General features: G+C 47.2%; 1 protein-coding gene across 5 annotated transcripts in view; it reads right to left on the bottom strand.

Moving 5' to 3' along the window:
- FHOD3 (formin homology 2 domain containing 3) overlaps positions 1-18604 on the bottom strand; it is a 427145-nt gene that overhangs the window by 198340 nt on the left and 210201 nt on the right. The window lies entirely within an intron of this gene.

Below are 18604 nucleotides of genomic sequence, written 5' to 3'. Positions count from 1 at the left end.
GCTGTGAGTGACTCAGGTGCCCAGACAACTCACAGCAAGAGCTGACTGGAGACGCAAGCTGATTCATCAGGCCCCGAGGATGCCTGGGCTTTGGCCCCAACTAATAAAGCATTTACCCACAGATTAGATGCAGTGAGATGGGAAACAAACAAGGTGAAATAAAAAGGAAAGTCAGCACATGGTGAGCAACTGGTGTACACTGTTCATCATCAACAACCCACGAGTGAGCCGAGTGTGGCACAGCAACAAGGGGCGTGTGTGGGGACGCGGGGCAGGGAGCCCGTGCCAGCTTCCAGCACTAACTCTACAAACCTCCTCTCTCCTTAGACAAGAGTCTCGTCAGGAGCCTTTCTTCCTGAGCTGCACCCTACCTGCTCTCATATTCAAGGCCAATACCACAGAAATCAATATATGGATCTACCTCTCTAGGGAACAGCCAGAGAATTTCTTATTCGCATGACATATTTAATGAATACCTGCTAGGTGCCAGAAGCCTATAAAAAGACTTTAAAACGATTTTATGTTTTGCATGATGATTTAATTTGCTACAGCTATCGTCAAACCCCTCCCCCCTCCCCAGACAATTCATCTGGGTTTTGAGCCATGAAGTGCCCAGCTTCCATCAGAGATAACTGAAAGAGATTAGAACCGTGATCGTTGTCCATAAACACTTCTATTTTAAGAAGTAGAACTGTTTTTGAAACACTAAGCACTGGCAATATTACCAAATACTATTTAAAGAGCAGAGAGAGCAAATACACTTCGGTGCCTTTCTCTACAGCACTAAGCTGGACCTCATCTTAATGCCAACACACCAGACCTGTTCCTTCACCTCCACCAGAACTTCCCCAGGGGTGGCTGGCCTCCTAGATCTTTAGAATCTTAGCCCAGCTTGGCTTCAAAAGCTCTTCAGCATCTGGAAATTTCAAGAATGTTCTCTTCTGTTCATCCCAGGTAGACGAGCTGATTCAAGTTTCTCCTTGGAGGGCTGCTATTCCCTGAGTGCCCTGACCTTTCCTCCCTGGACAGAGCAGGAAGAGTGCCTGTGTAATGGTGTGCAGTCCAGCCAGGCTATCGAGGAAAATACCATGGAATTTAACTTCTTGATCACAGATTTCTCTGCTGGTGGATTTCTTTAGAAGGGGGATGTTTTAGTCAGAGTTCTCCTGAGAAACCTAATAGAAAGAAAATGGATGGATGGATGGATGGATGGATGGATGGATGGATTTTAAGGAATTGGCTCATGCAGTTGTAGAGTCTGGCAAATCCAAACCTGCAAGATGAGCTGGCAGGCTGACGACCCAGGGAGAGCCAATGCTGCAGTTCAAATTCAAAGACCATCTGCTGAAGAATTTCCTCTTGCTTGAGGGGGAATTATCAGTCTCTTGGTCTATCTAAGCCTGTGACTGACTGGGTGAGGCCCACCCACATTATGAAGAGAAATCTGCTTTTGCAAAGTATACTGACTTAACTGTTAACCTCATCCAAAAACATCCTCCCAGAAACATCCGGAATGATGCTTGACCACACTTCTGGACTCTGTGGTCCTGCCAAGTTGACACATAAAATTAACCAGCACAGGGAGCTAATGCATATTCTCTCTTCCCCCTCCTCACTTTGTTAATGCTTACAGACACACTAAATGTTATTTAAATATAATAGCATTTCTTAGCAACACAGGCACCCCCAGAAACTTCAAGGCTTTATAAACTACCTTTGACAACTTAGAAATTTATTTCCTTTACAAAGGATGTCACGCAAATCTCAAGTTTTTTCCCTAAATATGCCATTCTTTATGGAGAGAAAAATGTCACAATTTTGTAAATAGAAAAAGAGTATTTTAAGACAGACTGGATATTTTTCCAATATAATTCCTTTTCAGCAAATTGATTCTAGAAAAAATAATAATTCAGGGATCACAACATGTATTTAGCAGGTAAAAGGATAAATGCCAAAGCCAAGGGTAATAGATAATACTCAGTGAAACTGGTCTTTTTTACAACTTTGTTTTTTATTTTTCGAACATATTAGTGTGAACCATTGCCTATCATTTTTCTTAGAATTTACCAAAAATGAATGCTAGTTTTTTAAAATCTTTAACAATAAAAATAAACTGAAGACATTTGAATCCATAAAAGAGATAAAGGCACCGCCACCCTTACCACCCTTGACGCCCATGAGACTAAACGCGCATTAACCACGGAAATCAGGATGAACTGTACTTCCTGTTTGGGCACCAGCCCTGATCCATCTAATTTTCACAGGGCATCTAGCATCATAAAAAGACAAGGATGGTACTAACTCTACAAAGAGCTGTGGGCAAACCCATTAAAATCTTCCTCCGTATAAATAGCTCCATCCTTGGTACGCTGGCCTTTTAAAGCCAGCATTATAAACTGGGAGCCAAGTTGACATTTGTGAAACAGCTTTGATGTTTGGCCGGGGAGGACTGGACTGGCAAGGAATATTTCCTGGGAGCCTTTAGATGTCACAGCACACATCTTCTACTTCTCCCTCAGGCTAGCGTCCTAGTGAAGGGTACTTTAAAAGCACAGGTATGGTTATCTGAAGATCTCTAAGTACTTAAAAGAAAGGGCATTAATTTCTCAGAATTCTCAAGAGGGATAGCCTAGAAATTTAGCTCAGTTCAATTCTGAGGCTCAATTCCAATTTTGGCCCATAAAGAGACACGTTGGATTAAAAGCCAACTTTAAAAAGGTTTTAGGGAATTATGGACCCAGAATCTGAACTGTGAACAACTTTCCTGTTACCCGAATGTCCTGGGGCTAGTTCTACAGTTTACTGACTACCTGATTAACTTCCCACTTTATTTGGAAGGAGGAATGAAACGTAAAAATAATGGAAAACGATAAAGCACAGACATCTGTATTACGTTTCAGATTTCTGAGTGCCGAAATTGAAAGCAAAAAAATAAAAATAAAATCATAGCAACATGTCTTTCATGATCTCCCTTTGAAAAGTGACATTAATAGGAAAAGAAACAACACAGAACCAAACACTTCCTGTTGGGGAGAACAAGCCAGCCTGGGGAAAAGGGTTAGAGGAAATGAGCCCAGGCAAATGTCTATGGGACTAAGTGCTCTTTGCCCCACAACACAGGGCCTGGAGTCGGGGCTGCCAGCACAGAGCTACCCCAGGGCGGCGGCCTGGGGGGCGGCACTTCCAGCTCCTTATTCGAAAGCTGCTTTCAAACCAAGCAGCCCTTCCTGTCCTCCCTTCATGCAGCTCTGCCTTTTCCTTCTATACCCTTCCCGCCCACCACCTCTCCCATGCCTGCTTAAATCACTGGGTACCACTCAGTAAAAAGGACTTGGTTAGGCGAGCACAGGCCTGACTACCGCAGCACTGTGAAATATATTACTCCAAAAGCATTAACATTGTGTAATTAGCAAGACCCCCAATGTCTCTAAGTTGCATTAGGCACTGTGAGCACCCTTCTCCCAATTGTACCCTCAAACTGTCTATGAGAGCCCTAGTGTGGGTAACCCCAATTTCTGATCAGAAGGGCGCCTAACATGGCAGCAAATGATCTTTGTTCTACACTACCTAAACTTTTAGTTCTGAGAGTTATTCCAAAAAGAGGAAATATTGTTGGAAACTATACTTAGCTGCTCTGCATGCTGACAAATATAAAGTCAATAATTAGATACCACTGGCCTTGACACTCAATCTTACCACTATAACTGGAACCTGGCCTGATCGGACATAGGGCATGAAAAGCAGAATTTCTTCCTTTTTTACAGGCATGACAACCCTGCCTAACATTTCTCTCTAACTCCACCCCACGCCTGCAGTTCCATGTGTGTCATCGAGGAATCTGCTTTGATCTGTGGAAAGCATGCTTGTTGAAGCAACAAATGAAAGGGGTTGTTTCTTAAATTCCGGCTACACGAAGCCAGGGGCAGCAGAGAACATTCTTATCTGCAGGGTCTCTCTTTGAGTCCAAGGCTTCGCAGAGATGTGTAGCGGTGTTCCCCCAACTGCTCCCTCAGACCCAGGCCTCTGCGCAGACCACCCGCCCTAATTTATCACTGCTCTCCATTCCCGGGGCTTCAACGGTCACACCGTCCTCAGAGGCTGCCATCACCACCCTGGAACTAGTATTCTAGTGAAACCAAAATAATCCCAGAAAAAGTATCCTTCAATTTTAATTTTCTCAAAATAGTGAAGGTTGAGACATGGTTTATATAAAGGTTCTGTCACCCCTGGTTACACCCACCTAGTATTGGATTTATTTAATCACAACTTGGCCAATGGCCTTGGCACGCCTTTGAAAGGTGCCTGTGGAGTCCCCATCTCTACCACTGCAGTCACCACCTGGACAGGATGCCTGACGGGTGGCACTCAATCTGCTCACTACTTCAAGCATGTTTCCACAATAGCACAGCCATGACCTGTTGACCTTTCTGGACATTGACCAGATTTCCTTATAGTGAGGCCCAATCTCACTCCGGACACTTTCCATACACTGGCCCTGGTTTGGGCCTTGGGAGGTGCACATAGCATAACTGATCTCTTCTTTATCTGTGAACTATTCAAATAGCTAAATTCATAGCATGCCCTCCCGGAAAGTCTTGCTCAGGTTCCTTCAACTACATGGTGTCCTGGATTCCAGCCAGCCCAGCCCATAGCGTCAAAATTGCAAACGAGACTCGAGATGAATCTAATCAGCACACACAGCATGAGGACTATGATGTCCCTTCATTGGACACAACAAATCTGTTAGTGCAGCCCATACTCACTGCAGATATTTTGGGCCAGGGTGGGGGCACTTTTATAATAGCTAAGTGACAGATAATGCCCATTGATTTTTGTCTCTTTTAACTTTTAAATTTGAAATATAAATACAAAGGAAATTGCAAAGGTAGTACAGAGAGGTTCCAAGTACTCTTCACCAGTTTCCTCCAGAGGTTACACCTGACATAGCTCTAGGACAATATCAAAACCAAGCACTTCACATTGGTATAACATGCGTGCATGGGTCCCTATCATTTCATCATGTGTGCAGATTTGTGTAACTGCCACCACAGGCAAGGTGCAAAACAACGTCATCACCGCAAAGACCCCCAGCATGCTGCCCCTTCACAGACACAGTCACTTATCAACCCATCATCCCCACCGCTAACCCCCCGGTACCCCGTGTTTTCCATCATAGTGTTGTTTTAAGAATGTTATATAAATGGAATCATACAGCATGTGACCTTAAGAGATTGGCTTTTTACAATCAGCAAAATCCCCAAGCTATGTGTGCTAATGGCTTTTTTTTTCCTTGCTAAGTAGTATTCCATGATATGAATGCATCACAGTTTCTTTAACCATTTACCTACTGAGAGACAATTGGTTCATTTCCTTGAAGTTAGTTGTCAAATTTTTGTGAATAAACAGTTGTTTGTAGTATTCCCTTATTATTCACAGGACATTATAGGGTCTCTAGGGATAGCCCTTCTTTCATTTGTGATATTAATAATTTGTGTCTTCTCTCTTGTTTTCTTTATCATTCCTGCTGGAGACTCCTCAATTTAATAGATCTTTTCAAATAACCAATTTTTTGTTTCATTGATTTTTTTTCCTACTTTCCTCCTGTTTTCAATTTCATTGACTCTTGTTCTTGATTATTTCCATCCTTTTGTTTGTTTTGGGTTATTTTGCTCTACTTTCTCAAGTTTCTGGGGGTGGAAGCTTAGATTATTCATTTGAGGTCATTCTTATTTTCTAACCTAAACATTCAGTTCCATAAATTTCCCTCTCAACACCGTTTTTAGTGTAGTAAATATATTCCACAAGTTTTGATGTGTTGTTTTTCATTTTCATTCTATTCAATATAAGATATTTATAGAGAGAGATTTTTTTCCCCTTCACACTTCTCCTTTGATTCATTGATTATTCAGAAGGGTACACTTTAGTTTCCAAGGATTTAGAGTTTTTCCTATTACCTCTCTGTCATTGATTTCTAGTTCGATTCCATTGTGATTAGAAAACACACTCTCCATGATTTCAGTTCTTTTAAATTTATTGAAGTATGTTTTATGATCTTTGTATATGGTCCATTTTGGTGGATATCCCAAAGGCCTTTGAAAAGATTGTGTATTCTGCTGTTATTGTTTGGAGAGTTCTGTAACTGTTTGATAGTGACACTGAATTATCCTTGCAATTTCCTGTCTGATTGTTAAGAGAGTGGTATTGAAGTCTTGAACTACAACTGTGGATTTATCTCTCTCCCCCTTCAGTTTTATCAGTTTTTTGCTTCACATAATTTGCAGCTCTGTTGTTTCATGTATATAAGTTTAATATCATTGTGTCTTGTTGGTAGACTGAGCTTTCCATCATTATATAACATCCTTCTCTGTCTCTGGTAATTCTTTTTGTCTTATTTCAACTGAGCAGTAGTAAAAGTCCTGGCTGTCCACTTGACCTTCTCTGGCACCACCCCAGCAAAGAAAAGGAAGGAAACATCATAGCCACCAAGGAGAGGAAGCTACCCAATCCCCACTGACCCCCCAGGTCAGGGAATGAATGTCCCCCATCTGAGAATAGCATGGAGAATTGTTAGGAGACCAGGTGTGGTAGTGGAGAAACCCAGAGCAACAGACTGACATCATAGTGACAAATGGGGATCCCAAGAAAGCTAGAAAACTTAGGGTCCTTGGCCCACAGCAAGTATGAATGATGGAGAGTCTCCAAGGACCACACAGGCCAGAGCCCCCACCCTGAAGTACACGATGGTTGTGGTGGAAGAGTTGGTGTTATTTCTGCAGTGGAGATAGGCCAGCCTGACTACCCAGCGCACCAGCAGCAGCCTGGAATCTAAACCCCATGCAGCAGGCGGTGCGGGCAGAAGCCTTGGCTTTCAAACAAGAAGGGCGAGGAGGTTAAGGAGGCCTGCACTCAGGGGAAACCCAGGCCATGCCAGATTTTAGTCAGGTTAGAATGTTTTAATCAAACTCTGATTCTGTAAATCTACCTTTCTCATATTTGTTTTTCTTTCCTTTTATATTGTTAATTCTAGAAAATGTTCCATTTGAAAAATTGTACTATTTTAGCTGAACTAAGGGGAAAAAAAAGAATATTTCCCAGGCATTTGTATTGGGGCCAGGATTGCTAGCAGAATTAGTGTGTCCCGACTGGCCAGAGTCAATGCAGCCTCGGAGCAGCAAAAACAGACAGGAGTGTGGGAACAAGGCCTCCCCTCCCCCTCCCCGCTCTGACCCTCCCCGGGATGCTGCCTCTGCCTCCTGCAGGCAGTCTGTGCTCGGGGCAGCTTTGCCAGCAGGTGGCCCCTGTCACAGTGGCAAGGCAGAGTCACTTGCACACATGCAGGACCAGCATGGGGCCTAGATGGAGGAAACACAGGGAGCTAACTGTGCACATAGTAGGAAGAGTTAAGAGGGCGACCCTGTCTCGGCTGATTCTGGGATGTCTAAGTGGGCTCAGTGGGGCAACAACTACCTTAAACCCATTTTTGTTAATGACAGGAAGTCACCAGAATGTATTTATAAAATCCCACAAACACACAGAACAATGATGTAAAATCAAGGGGTCACAAGGTCATAAGCATTAAGAGACCATGAAGTTAGATAAAATTGTATTTGTGTAAGACCAGACAGGCAGTTACCTTGTCCCTGTTCATGGGAGTAGGGGTGAATTTTTCAATCTAAAAATCTGTATAAATCAGGAGTCGGGAAACCACAGCCCATGGGCCGAATCTTGCTCACCGCTTGATTTTATACAGTGTATGAGCTAAGAACGGTTTTATACAGGTAAATTTTTGCAGCCAATTTGATGATAGAAAATACTAATTTTGAACCTCAATTAAAAGAAATGTTATCTCTCCCCACCAAAATTTCACTCATATAAACCTGCATTACAAAAGTGCTGTATTCAATTATCATTATTATTCTTCTATTTTGAACCTAGTCAACAAAAAGTCTGCAAACTTGCTTTTTCTCTCATCATATAAATACCTACTCAATACCTCCATTCTGCCTCTTGGACCAAAATGCTTAAAATATTTCATTTCCAGTCCTTTACAGATAAAAGTTTGTTGACCTCTGGCACAAATTAGTAATATAAATAAAATGGCAAAAAAATAATTTTTGAGATATTGTTAAAGCATTCAGAGAAATAAAATATGTGAATTTTAAATAATTGTCTGCTCATTAAAGCAAAATTCAGCAGCATTCAATTTGCCTATGTAATTCTATAACTTAAAAGTAACAGGCACACGTATTTTAAACTATTTCCAGTTCTTCTGTCTCTGGGCAAAATAAAATAACATCAAACCTGAGTAAAGGGATTCCTGCTAACTGCTTCCCTCCTGGACCCAGTGTTTTACTTTTGATGACTCTCAAGTGTTCAGATCTCAAATTAACCCTTTATTTCTCCCCAGTGCAACTAGGAAGTAACTGTTGGAGGCGGAGGGATGAAGTGCGGGGAGGGACAGGAACCCAGGAACAGGAGAGCGGGCTTCTGCCCGACGGGCTCCAGTCGGGGACCCATTCCGGATCTCCTCACCCGGGATGGAGTTAGTGGTCTAGAAACTTTATTCTCGGAGAATGAAAAATTCGTTTAACTCGAGCAACCAACCAACCTGTTGAACCTGCATATTAGCTCACAGCCCAATATCACAGGTAGCGTTGTTTGGGAAATGCTAGTGTTTTTTTGTTTGTTTGTAACACATATCTTTAATCTGAAAAAGCAGATTTCCTAGGGAAGCAGTGGGATGGAGTTTGAAGGAACAAATGGGACAAGTTAGTAAAACAAGAAACATAAAAAGAAAAACATTATAAAGACATCAAAGTGGCTCAGATTGTCCCAGTAGGGTCTCCCTGCCTCACTGCCCTCATGGTGGGGTAAACTTTCACAGATGGCCCTGAGTGTTTTGAATAGCCTTCTAAGGACAGCAAATTTATAGTCAAGTAAAAGCTAGACCTGGGGTTTGCAAGTTAGCACCAGGGAAACCACCCCTTCTCTAGCCCAGGTTGGGGGAGGGGGCATCTCCAGAGCCACTGGGCTCCCTAGAGTTTTGCAAAACAGGGAAAAGATGAAACAAGCAGGCAACTCAGTTCCTGCACATCTTTTGAAGGCCTCTGGGATACCTCGGAAGGTACCAATCAACAGTAATAACCCAATGTGATTAGATAGGCAGATGCTGAACTTATGAGCCACACTGATACAATTCCATCTCTGATAGTCACCCTGGATGGGGACCAGTTCCTCCCAAGACTAGCTGCAGGAATGTCCCTTCCTCCATGTCACGCCGTGCCCTGTGGCCCACCCTGTCGCATCCACAGCTGGCCATGAGAGGCTGCTGCCTTTCTCACTATTGGAAACATAGCACAGTGTTGCCAGGGACGGGAAGGGGGACCATGGCTTGGCTTAACTGTGGATCCATCTTCTCCTAAACCCCAACGAACAGGCGGCAGGACTGTGACCATGGTCTTTGGCTGTCTGAAGGGCTGGCACTGGAGCGAGGATTAGAGTTGCTGCATGTCCCACATCCAAGGACAAGAGGAGGATGTTACAATGGTGCAGATTCCAAGATGGAAGGACTTGTATTACGGAAGTGTCGAAAAATGAGATGGGTCACCACTCCAGCGGTACTAAGACCTAGAGGTAGGAGACCCAGCCATCATGGATGGGAGATTAGTCCAAATGGCCTTACAAGGCTGGCATTCTTAACACTAATGGGAAAATATTTCTCAACAATACTCAAGCATTTTAGATAACATGTCCCATTATTCAGTTTCCTGTCCCTACTCCTGTCCACACATACACACACCCTCTGGGAGCCTCTAATGCCTGATTTTCTTACCTTACGATTTCTGTGCAAGGCCTGAAGGGCAGGCCAGGCTGTGCCATGCCTTTCTCAACAACTAAGACATTAAGTCCCCTTCCCAGCTGACCTCTGTGAGGTGGCCCTTCACCTCAATGTAGCCAAAAACCACCCACTGAGTCTTCAGTCCCCCTTGTTTTCACAGTGATCACCATTTCCATTGTTTGTGACGCCTACTCAGAGACCACCAACAGGCCCTTAGACTTTTCAGGGGCCTCACCCTATGCCACCCTACCCCGCAGAGCCACAGCCAACAGTCCACTCTGAAGACGAGCACTTCTGGACAGGGTCTGTTTCAGCAACACGCCTCTTAAAGAGCAGGTGCCCAGCAACTGTCTGAGGAAGGCAGGTTGACCTTCGGGATCTGACCAGAGCCTCCTCCTCCACCCTCGGCTGGTCCCTTCTTCCAGACGTGCCTGTAGCAGAGCGAGCATCTCTACCGCCCTCACTTAGATTGTGCTGGGACAAATCCAAGTGCCTCATACACGTGCATTCATTCAATCCTGCAAGCCCTCAAGGGGACACTTGCATTATCCCATTTACAGATGAACACATGCCTTTGAGAATTGCTGGTTCCAGGTACTAAAACCTGGCTGTCTATCTTCTACAAGTGGCCCAACTCAAGTTCTATGGACCCCCAGAGCTCTGGGTTTCCACTGATGAAGCACCGGCATTCCCACCTCGTCTGTGACTTGAGTACTCAGTTCAGGTCCACTGTAGTCTGTAGCCCAGGCCCCTGAAGGTCTGGCCTTGGGCTGCTGTGACAGCTCCGTCCTTGGGGCTTTGTCCTGCTCTCTGACAGTTTACTTCCTGCTCCCTTGTGGCTGCTGGTTTCTTCCTGTGCCCTCTGTAGGCTACAGCCACCAAGCTATGCCCTCGCCCCGCTTCTCACCGCTGAGTGCTGGAGACGTGGTTCTGCTCACCTTGGGCCCGATGATGATTTCAGGCGGCTCCAAGTTAAATCAGACACACCCCCATCCCATCAATCCTCAGGACACAGAAGCAGCACAGCCCACCAAAGTCTAGTGCCCCGGCTGGCAGGGCCGGAGCCACCCTCAAGGCCCACATCCTGCCCCTCTGTTGCCTGGAGAACCTTGATGCTGCCCAAACCCTGTCAGACCCGTTCCAACCTCCCTCTTGAGTTTCAGACTCACATCTCCAACCGCCTGCTGACATTTCCACATAAATGTCCACAAGCCTCCATCCATCCAAACACACCCCTCAAAATGCTCCCCCCACCCCTCTCTCTGTCTCATTCAGTGATGTCACTGTGTACCTTGACTCCAGCTTGGCACCTATTAGTCACCTGATGCTGCCCTCATCCTCAAGCCCCTCACCAGCAGGCAAGGACACTTTTATCACCCAGTTGGGAAGCAGCGGCTCCTCCTACCCCATTACTTCATTCGAGACCTTTCCGTCTCTCACTCACTGCCGTACCTGCTCTCCCCACACTCTGCTGCCACAGCCCCAGGGTGATCACCACAGACAGATCCGGACCATGACTGTCCCCCGCAAACCCCCTGCCTGCCCTGCCCTCCACCACATGCCTGAGTCCAACACCCGGCACCATCAGGCCCTCGCCCGCCTCCAGCCCCCGCGTCCTCACTCCTGCCTCACGCCTGCTCTGAGCCCCCCGCATCTGGAAGTCTTAAGCAGGCATTAGGCTGTCCCTTGCCCTTGTGCCTTTCCTCTTCTGCCCCCTTGCCAATCACAACCGCACAGGCCTCCTACCCTTAACTCGTACCCCCCATCCTCACTTGCCACCACCTCTTCCCTGCCCCGCCCCTAACCCCTAGCTGGGTTAGTTGCCCCTTGGGGCCCTCAACACCCCCAGGTATCCTGCTGTTTCAGCACTGACTCCCTAGGGACAGGGGGGTGGACTTTGGCTTTATCTGTTTCCCCAGCCAGATAGACAGGTGGGGCTTTATCTGACTCCTTTATCTCTAGGCCCAGCCCTCAGCAGACTCTCAATAAATAGTTGTGAATGGATTCCATCACTGCAGTGCCTTGCCTAGGAGCTTCCACACTGCACAGTTCCCTTAGGTCCGATGTTTTTCAGCTGCGCCCCACCCCCTTCCCCCCCACCCTGGAACCTCATCTGCCTCCTGTCGCAGAGAACTGCTCCCTCACTCTAGGTACTCAAGGCTGCCTGAGGAAGATGCTACATTTGTGAGCCAGTGGCGGAATGAATGAAATCAGGCAACAGAACCGCATCTTTAATTCTATTTCTACAACTAGCCACACAATTGAACCCCATGCCTAGACCTAAACATATAACTTTCCCCTCTTACACACTCTTTCCAGAATCCTTCCCTATTCCTGTGGCACTGGGAACAAGTGGCCATAGAGACTAAACACACAGGGCCCCGGGGTAGCACCAGATAGTAGCGGTGACATGGGTGGCACCCACAGGGGGGCTGCCTCAGAGACATACATAGCATTTCCACGCTGAGGCCAGGGGCCAGTCTCTTGAAATGGAGAAATGGGCAGGGAAATCCTTGAGGGGACGATGACAGTGGCTGCCCCAGGACCCAGTCCTTGACCCACAGGCACGGACCTAGATCCTGATGACAGTATTCGGGCAGGAGGCACGACACCGTGCAGTGGACACGCCGGTCAGCGTCACAGGAGGGTGGGGTCCTTACACAGCCCCCCACCAAGGAAAGCCCAGGTGGGACCACCCCCAAGCAGCATTGTGCCTGGGGAGGCCCATCACGGAGGGCCCTCAACGACAGGATGAAACATTGTATTTTGTCTCATCTAACAACCGTTCCTGACCTTTCAATGTTTTAGCAACAGTACCTTTTTCAAAGAATGCTTATGCGCAAGCCTAGAATATAAACCAGGCCAAAGCAGAGGCTCTGAGGCTGCAGTGGGGCTGGGGCCCTGGGGGGCTTCAGGGGGCCAGGGTTTGTGAAGTAACACGTGGAAGCCCCTGGTCTCTTCCACAAATGGGGTCTGGAGCGGCTCTGCAGACAACTCTCAGAGGTTCCTGGGAAAGCTTTGCTCTCCAGAACCCCACCAGCAGGTGAGCGCCTCAGAAGTGTTTCTGGTGAGGAGAAAAACCAGGAGGCGGCTGTGCCGAGCTGAGAACAAGGCCAGGGCCTGCAGCAGCTCCTTCCACCAGCCACGACACCCCGAAGACGCCTCAGCAGGTCACCCTCGCACCGGCAGCCTACAGAGGCCACTGCGGTGTTTCCCCTTCCTGCCTTCTCTCTTCCTGGGACGGGAGACTGGGGGAAGTAGCTGCGGGGAGGGGAGGATGAGGGCCTGGGAGCTTCCCAAACATGCAGAGCAAGACTACAGACCTTCTGAATCGTGGCAATCTCTGCTCTGTGTGCACTGAACTGAGAAATGAAACTCCATACTTTAGCGTACTTTGAGCCTTAAAATTACAGAGCCTCGCTGACGTCCCAAATTATAGTTATAGAGAAAAACAGCAGGGGCAAGATTTGGGGCATGGGAGGAATTCAGGGTTTTCCTCCAGTGACGTCATCCAAGCCGCACGGTAGGGAGGTTTCTCCAGGAGCAGAGACAGAAGCGGGGCAGGCGGCTAGGCTGAAGGTGGGCCTGAGTGCAGAGGGCGGGGAGAGCCCTTCTTCAGCAAGGTGAAAGAGCTAGTGCAAGGACCCCAGCACTGCAGAAGGGCTGGGCCGGGCAGCCTGTGACACCAGGGAAAACTGCGAGGAGCCAGCCACAGGTGGACAGTTCTGATTCTGGGCACCTGCCTCTGAGCATGCCCCGGGCCGTAGATGGCTGAAGGTGGGTTAAGAGTCCACCCCAGAGATTTCCACTTTGGAGATGCTTTTCCTGACTTACTTGGGTATATGATCCGTTCCTCTAAGCTCTGCTACACCAGCAGGGCACTCAAGGCACAATTTTTAAATATCAACACCTCTCCTTTTAAACCAAGGGACTCATATAATCTGAGGGGCTGCAAAGGACTCCTGCAGACATTGTGTCCCTCCCAATGACACAAGAAGTGCCTTTCTGTGGTTCAGGAAGGGAGGGAGGGGGTGGGCCTGCTGGGGAGAAAACAAGGGGGCTAAGGGTCCCAACAACCAGAGCCTCACACAACAGGAACAGCCATGACTACTGACGTAAGAGTCACGGCTGAAAGAAAGAGCAAAGGGGCAAACGGTGTCAGCAATAAGAAGAGGAAAGCTTCTGCAAGGGGAAGGAGTGAGGCATGGCCATGACAGCTTGCAAGGCTGTGGACATGTCACTTCAGCTCTCCGAGCCCCCATTTCTCTAAGAGAAGGCCGGCGAGGAGTCCCCTAAGGCACCTCCTGACTCTAACACCCTGCATTCAGCCAGGCAGGCCAGCCACTGAATGGGATACTAAACTAGGATGGTCAGAGAGGCAAGGCCCTAAGGGCTGGTGGAAATGGGCCAAGGAAAAGTCTCTTTCCAGCCCAAAGACTCCAGGACTAGGGTCACCAGCCATCCCAGTCACACGGTCGCTCACCACAGGGGCCTCAGGGAGAATAGGACTGAGAATCAAAGCCCCACATGGAGAAGCAACCCCACACCCATGTTCAGTAGCAGAAGCTCTGACTCGGTGGGAAACACTCAGCACCTAGAATAAATGTGAAAACTCCCTTGACCCAGCAACTCCACTCCTCTGTATATACCCTAGGAAAATTCCCGTGCGTGCAACAAGGGAACATCACAAGAAGGCTAGCAATGTTTCCAGTTCCAAAAAACTGGACATAACCTGAATGTGGACCAACCCAAGAACCACTCAATAATTGTGATACATTCATACAACAGGATACTATCCAGTAGTAGAAAGGGGGAGGCCGGGCCATGTTAGCCCATGGATGAATCTCACACCGCTGTGTTCGCTCATCCTTTCAAAAACATGCACAAGGACAAGACTCGGTGCCGAACAAAGCGGATGGAGCCCTTTCCTAGTGGGGGCATGGAGGCAAGAAACCGCTGCTGAGCAGCACACATAGTATGACAGACTTTGTCACCCCCTGCACCAACCAAGGAAGATTGGGGTGCAGAGGAGGTGCTATTGTGCACAAAGATCAAGAAAGGCCAAACCATATACTGGTGATGCTTATCTTAACCTGCTGTGGGTTGTTTTTATTATACCTATGCCTTTATAAGTCTAATATATTTCAAAATAATTTTAATTACAACTATGACTGATGAGAAGACCAATAAATAGGTGAGAGTATGTCTCCCACCTCAGATTGAAATACATCCCATCCTCATAATCCTGAGTCATCTGTCCCCACCCCTAAAAACCCCTCCTCCCCACACAGGTAGCCTGTGCTCACCTGGGGTGTGGGGAGCCATACCCTGGCAGAGGCACCCTGAGGCCCTCCGCCTTCGGTGGGTGCAGACTCAGACACCGTAGGCCACTGTCCCTGTCTCCCAATGCAAACAAACCTCCCATCCATGGAGGCTGGTGCCTCTCAAGAAACAGAAGCTCTCAAGGTCAAAAGCGATGCTCCTGGAATCTAGCCAATCCTCATAGCACCTGCTGCTCCAGAGCCCTGAGGGGAACCTCGTCAAAGTTGTGACTTCCATTGTCGGACAATGGACTTCCACTCCAAATTATGTGGGCTTCTCAGGCTTTAGACTACCTTAGCCTTTTCACATACTTAAAATACATATAATATGAAAATACTCCCCCAAAACCTGTATATTTTTAGTTTCTCATGTTGAAAAGAAAAATCAGAAAGCAAGATGCACTCATTCAATGAAGGCGCTCTCCCGCTGAAAGCAAAGTGGCTGATATAGTCTGCTCCCAAATCCAAATCGGGGCTATAATAGAAGAATACAGGACCTCTGCTGCATTGTAGGACCAGTAGTCAGCTACACAAAAAGCAGCAGACACAGTCGCATGTCAGATTCTATCAGGCTGGTAAGGAATCTGAATTTAAACTCATCTGTCACTGAATGCTGCCACGTTTCCAGAACAACCACAGGGACCTCCTATCAATAGGATTTTCAGTGCTCAACATTCTGGCATTTAGCTATATCCAGAGAAGCAACATCCAGAGCCAGCCTGTGTATCACCAACAGCTATATCTATTTATAAAACTCCAAGTAAGCAATCTGCCTCCACACACCCTCTTCATAGCAAATGATGGCGACGTGTCCTTGGGGTCAGAATCCCCCCAGAAGTATACGGAGTTCCCCGCGATGTGCGGCACTCTGCCCAGCTGACACCAATCCATGAGCAGGCTAGCGAGTGTGCCAGAAGCAAGGTGAGTAGTGATTTGGCATGGCACACTGGCACAGGAGCAGGTGTGGAAATAGGTGATGTAATGTACGCAAGACCAGGTTTCTAAAGGAGCAGAAGCTGTGCAATGAAGTCAACTTTTTCTTAGCACCCAACACCTTCAAGGCATAATCTGACAAAACAGCCACGTTCTCTTGTCAATACTATAAGAAGTCTAGTTAACAAAGAAAGCCAAAGGCATTCAGCTGTGCACATGATCCTGGTTTTGAATAAACACTTAGCAAATGAAACCACCCAGCCCCCAGAGGACCACGGGGTGAACTCCCCACACAACCTGAGGCTAAAAGGGGAAGCCAGAGAGACAGGAGATGCCAGCTTAGATACCCAGCCTAGGGTGCTCATAACCTCAACATTCTGCACTGCCCTTGGGCTCTCTCAGCACTGTGCCCTTTGCTCAGGGGGAAAAAGTGAGCAACAGAAGGACAGACCTCATTCCTGATAAACGCGGGGCTCCAATGAGGAATGCAGAGCACTCTGTCCCGATCAAACCATTCTAAAAGCCCAGGACGGGGCTGTTCATTTCAGGCTCACAGGGCCTAATACAGCAGACTGAACAGGACAAGCCATGCATGCTGAGGTACCACCTAACTACCTGCATGTGTGTGGACGTGGCTTTGGCTATCATCACGGTCATCTCTTCTGGGCCTTATCTCCTGTTTCTCTAGCTTTTAATTCTGATCCGTCTCTGCCTCATCCTTGTCGCATGGGTTTGTTGTGCCCCTAACATCCTCTAGGCAACAGTTACTGGTTGATTCCTTTCCTGAAAGGCCTGGCGAGTACCAGGCACTACATGAAGTGCCTGCTCAGAGTGGGACACAGGGGATCCAGGTGCAAATCAGAGTGGCTGCTCATTAAGGAGCTGTTGGCCTCGTCAGGGAGAAGCACAAGGGGACAGATGGTTACAAATATTCTGTGGGGTGGGAAGGCCACACCTCCAGGGGAGCTTTAGTAAGGGCTCCCCATAACGTCTCATGGGAGGGGCATCACAAAGGATAAAGAGAAATCCTACAGTAAGCCAAGGAGGAGGAGGCAGAAGGGTCAGCATGTATAAAGCAAAGAGGTCAAGTGCACAGTGGATTCAGGCGCTTCCCCTTAGCTCAGTGTTATGTACACCCCAACACAGAGCCAGAGTGGAGGCTGCCTTACTCCCTTGGTGATACAAATACATCTTCTCAGTCCCACTATCCTATGCCAAGACAATGAACATGCTCTGTGGCTGGGCTATGTACTGAGGCCAAAAGGTGCTCCTGATGGTAACTGTCAGGAGACACCACAGCACTCAGATGACATAAAACCCACAAGATGACAGAGACAGTGGGCTTGAGAAGGTCCTGTATGCCCACCACCTTTCCTGTCACCCCTATGGGAAAAAACAACCCAAAACCATTTCCTCCTACATCGTCCGACAACCAACAAACCCGCAAAGACAAAGAGTGGAGAGAGGAGCACTAAACATTTTATTCAAGGAATCCATTAGGTTATAAGACAGGGTCTAATGTGTCCATCTCAAGACCTGGCAGTTGAGGGAACACTCACAGACTACTTGCAGTGCCTTTTAAATAAAAGAAAGTGTCTTTTTTCATGAGGATGTACAAGGTCTGTCCAGAAAGTATCCGGCCATGTAGCATGAAAAAGGCATTTATTGAGGAAGATACAAGAAACATTGTACAAAGTAGGCACCTTGGGACCTCACACAGTTCTCCCAAACACTATCAGCTGCCCTATCATATTTTTCCTGAATCACATCAATGTTCTGAAATCTCTTCCCTTTCAAAGGTGATTTTTAGTTTTGGGAAAAGCCAGAAATCTTAGGGCGCCAAATCTGGGCTGTAGCAGGGCTGAGTCACCTGAGTGATTTGCTGTTTTACCAACAAACTCTGCACAAGACATGATGCATGAGTGGGCTCAGGGTTGTGATGAAGCTGCCAATCATCATTTGCCCATAGCTGCGGCCTTCTGAATCACCTAAATAGTTTCCACAGAGGAATGTTCAAGCTTAACGCAAAATTTGATGCAGATTCGCTGCGCCACTCGCTCAGTCATTTTGAATGAGATGGTCACACAGTAGACATACTCAGTCAACAGTTTCCTGCCCCTACTGCCTAGTGAAGTGGTCCTTGTTCACACATGTGCACTCCAATCCACTCTCCTTGGTTGCCAGGTTACATCAATGTTGTTGCATAAGCCATTCTCGTTATATTATTAATGGCTGGACTTTTTCTGGACAGATCTTGTATACTTATTTCTTGGTGCAGGATTAGTCAGAAAACCTTGAAAAGGACAACAGCACACCTTGCTTACATGGCGACCAGGTATGGCTCCCCGGGGATCAGTCAGAAGGGATGTAGGCTGGAAACTGCTCCCAGGAACCTTCTACCAGGTAACAAAGAGCAGCCAGTAATCACTGTCCCCTTCCCCTGGGCACAGCACCTAGATGCAGCCTCCACGGAATATCTGCTTGTCCAGCCAGGTAGAGAATGGATGGTGCT

Source organism: Pteronotus mesoamericanus, unplaced genomic scaffold, assembly GCF_021234165.1.
Source record: "Pteronotus mesoamericanus isolate MK-2021 breed Mesoamerican mustached bat unplaced genomic scaffold, CSHL_Meso_final contig_74, whole genome shotgun sequence".
Lineage (NCBI taxonomy): Eukaryota > Metazoa > Chordata > Mammalia > Chiroptera > Mormoopidae > Pteronotus > Pteronotus mesoamericanus.
Note: the sequence above shows the minus strand (reverse complement) of the source record. Positions and strands in the feature narration are given on the sequence as shown.